General features: G+C 40.5%; 1 pseudogene; it reads left to right on the top strand.

Moving 5' to 3' along the window:
- The first annotated feature begins 2,666 nt into the window (after positions 1-2,666).
- On the top strand, positions 2,667-3,300 carry LOC100722695 (mitochondrial fission regulator 1-like; annotated as a pseudogene).
- The last annotated feature ends 786 nt before the right edge of the window (positions 3,301-4,086 follow it).

Raw genomic sequence — 4,086 nt, 5'->3', positions numbered from 1 at the left:
ATCCCCAAAATAGCAGGATATAGTATGGTAATCATCCTTAATTTCCTATTAACTTAATCTGAAGCCCTGTATAACTTGCACTGTTTTATCATGACTGATCTTAGTTGAATATGGTTTGTTAGATTGCTGTTTGGTATTGACAGATTTTATTCAAATCTATTATGATTGATAGTATCAAGTCTGAGAGTATAGGCAACTACACTGAAGATGACAAGATTCACTAGAATACTCGTGCTGGTTTGATTATTACCTCCTTTTGAAGTTTTTACACTGTCTACAATGTTTTGCTTTTATTAATATTGTCATGTACTGCTATATTCAATTATACTATGTCTGACAATCCTATTGAGGATAACAAGAGACAACACATTAACCATTGTAGATCACCTTGTATAGAGGTTTTATATGACTTTTTTATTTCATGTTTTTATAGGATTTTGTTTTTTTTCTTGCTTTGTTTTGTTTTTCCCTCTAATACAGAAAGGATAGATATACATGTAGAGACTCATGAATGTATAGAACCTATAAACAGTTTATGAGAACTGATCATATAACACATGATGAAATGAACAACTACTTTAAAGAAAAAGAGACACTACAGTACGCAGAGCCAATTCCATAGTGTCATGATGTGAAATCCAGCAATACTATTATTCTTTGTTCAGAGTGATTTTAGCCTGTTTTGTTTCGTTTAATTTCAACATACATGAAAGTATGGATAGTTATTTTGAAGAGAATGAGAGACACTATGACAGCCATTGTTGACTTCCCTATTGTCTGGTCTTGAAGACCTAAACTGACTTCCTCATCTTGTTCAGATCAGTTCTATACTATGTTGTTTTGTGTGAATTCTTTGTATGTGAAGCTATGGACAACTATTTGGAAGAAAACAAAAAATACGATAGGTAGTGAAGATCTCTGTCTTGTTTTGAAATTTATGTCTCTTACATTGCTTTCTTAGGTTATGTTTTGTTGTGTTTAATTTTACCCTCTTTAAAACAAAAAAAAATTTTAAAAAAATTTCCAGGAAAGTTAATTACCTTGGTTTCCACTTATCACAGGGACAGCACCATCTCAGGTCTAAAGAAGACAAGTGGTTTATTCAATTCCAGTTCCAATGACCAAACACCAGGTCCTTGGGGCTGCAGGTTTCTGTAGGATCTGTGTACCTAATTTGTCTTATCAAAACCCCTTTATAAGCCCACAAAGTGTGGAGTTGTGGTGAGATTCTATTATGGGAATAGGAATAGCAAAAGGCCTTTGAAGAGCTCAGTCTCTCATCAGTGCACCAGGCCTAAGACCTCCAAATATGACTAAGTCTTTCTGTTTGTACATCCATGAGCATACTAGGGTGACAGTGGGAGTTTCAATTCAGATGCTGGGATCCTGGCTTTGAGTGGTAGCACACCTCTCCAATGACTCAACTCTGTTGCTTGGTACTGGCCATCCTGTTGGTGAGCATTTGTGCTACACCCCTCTTAGTGGCAGAGGTTGACAAACTGACTATGGGACAGAAACTAACAGTCCAAGTGCCACACTCACTGCTGACATTAACAAGGGACATTACTGGATAATGCTCAGATGGTCAGATATTGGGGGACACTGAAAACCCACACATTCACTTAGAAGTGGTACAGATCCTGAACTAAGCAATCCTATGGCTAATCATGACTGCACTGAGGTCATGCATGAGATGTGTCTTGGTTACTTTTCTCTTGTTGCTGAGACAAAACACCTGATACCCAAAATTAAGGAAGAAAAGGTTCATTTAGCTCACAGTATGTGGAGGTTTCATTCTATAATCAACTGGCTCTAAGCAGGGTGGCATGGCACAGGGTAGAGCAAGCCTCTTTTCCTCCCTTATATTGTAAGCAGGCTATGCCCTCTGGGTGCAGGTAGCATTCATATGCCCTGCCTGCCCTCCTCTTGCACAGGCTGAGGATGTTACAAAGTAAGGACCCTGGCCCCCTGCTGAATCACTTGGTTAAATTCCTGACCTTTTCAAATTGGCACAGTGAACAACAATCTTAAAAGGGTGATGGCTTGTCCTGTACACCCCAGGATGCAGAGCCTCTGAATCACCTACGTAAGCATCTAGATTTCTCAAGTTGACATAATGTATCAAACAGAACAAGGTGTCTTCTAGCCAACTGGTTTTAGGAGATCAGTCCCTCAAGGATTCCAATGCTTATTATTTCACAGACAGTAGCAGTTTTGTGAAAGAGGGAAAATGCCTTGCAGGTTACTTAGTGGTAACCCCGAATTCTGTCATTGAGGCAAACTCTATGCCAGAAGGGACATTGGCATGGAAAGTAGAGCTCATTGAACTAACCTGAGCACTTCAGCTGGCAGCTGGAATATGTGTCATCATCTACAAGGACTCTTTGTATTCTTTGATACTGTGATTTGAGCAACTATTTCTAAGATGATAATATGTAATCTATTAACAGGTGATTTCTTACTGTTTTTTTTTGTAGTTCTGTATTACGTGTACCCTTATACCGCTTTGTTTTGTTGTGTGTTTTTCGCTTTTTCCTCTTAAATAAAATTAAAAAAAAAATACAAGGACTCTAAGAATACCATCACCCTTCATCTGCATAGGGCTCTAAATTAAAAAGCCTCAAGAAAGTGCTGGCTGCCATGTGGCAGTGTTTACTTTATGGACAATGTGCTGCTATGCACGCCTGAAGTACTTAAAATGCAAATTTGGGAAAGCTTTGCCATCTAATGCTTGGCTGATTAAGTGCCTGATGAGGATGGTTTATCAGCAGGCTGGAGTAAGTATGCAGTTGCAACTTTGGTCAGGAAAGCTATGGTTCATCTTGAAGTATCGTAAGGAAAATTGGCACTAACTTATTTGTGATCCAGTATCCAAGAGTTCAGTTTCAGCTTACTAGCCATGTGACAGAATGGAATTCTGGTCACCCAAGAGAGGATGCAGTGGTGTCTTTTGCTGATGTTGCTTGGGTAGCCACAGAAGGAGCAGAGTACCCAACAAGACTCAAGACAGAGGTCAGATCCAATCTACCCCTTCAGGATGACCTTTTCTTTGAGAAGTTCCCAAGCAGGCATATTTTCTTACCAAACTTGTCCCAAAAAGAGCCTCCACCAAAAACTATAACACTGGTGAATGAGGAAGCATTACAGAAGAACTGTGCACTTGAAAATGAACTTGTTGCTCTCAGAACTCTGATTGCTAAAATTGTGACCTTGCAAAAGCAACAAAATCTCACTGCAGGTCGCTTATTGCAGAGGTGCCTTCTGGTGTCCTGGCTAGCTCAGCTCACAATACTCACATAATTCCTGCCATTTTCATCATCACTCCTCCTCGAGCCACTCCCTTCTTCTCAGATTAATAAATTCTGGATTAGATCGAGGTTTTCGTTCCGTGAACCTTCATCTGGACTGGACCCAGGACCCTTGGCTGCCCATAATTATAAGTATGCCCTAATGTCTTTATTCTCACTGTGGGTTGCACTGGAGGTGATAGATTGGAATTAACTTGACAGAATTCCAACCATGTTTCCATTGAATTACAAATGTAAACTCCCCACATCATGAAGAGGATGGGAAAAGGGTCTCAGTACTTCCTCATCTGCACAGAAATGGCATCTGATCCTTCTGAACCTGAATCCTTTGAGCGACATCATCCCTCATCTTGGAATTCCTATTACTGTAGGATCAGACAATGTGCTGACATTAGTCTCAGAGCTATGCAGCTAGTGACCAGAGGGCTAAAGACTACTTGGAAGTTGCATGCAGCGTGCCATCCCTCGAGCTCAGGGAAGGTGGAGCAAATGAACTGGACTTTAAAGCTCCAGCTAAGCAAGCTGTGCCAGGAAACTCATCTTTACTGGGACCAAGTCTTGCTGATAGCTCTCCTGAGGATGAGATCTTGTCCCACTAAACAGACAGCGCTTTCCCTTTTTGAAATTCTCCCTGGGGGCCCCCTCCTCTTATTAACAGGGTAGGGGGATTTAAACGAGCTTGGAACCCTCGTTCTTAGACAGCAAATGCAGATGTTAAGCTCAGCCTTAGCCACCCAACACCAGTGGATTAAGGAATAATTGCCCTTGAGTTTGACCA

This window comes from Cavia porcellus, unplaced genomic scaffold (assembly GCF_034190915.1).
Source record: "Cavia porcellus strain 051 isolate PalLab524CR breed Dunkin Hartley unplaced genomic scaffold, mCavPor4.1 scaffold_1, whole genome shotgun sequence".
NCBI classification, from domain to species: Eukaryota; Metazoa; Chordata; class Mammalia; order Rodentia; family Caviidae; genus Cavia; species Cavia porcellus.
Note: the sequence above shows the minus strand (reverse complement) of the source record. Positions and strands in the feature narration are given on the sequence as shown.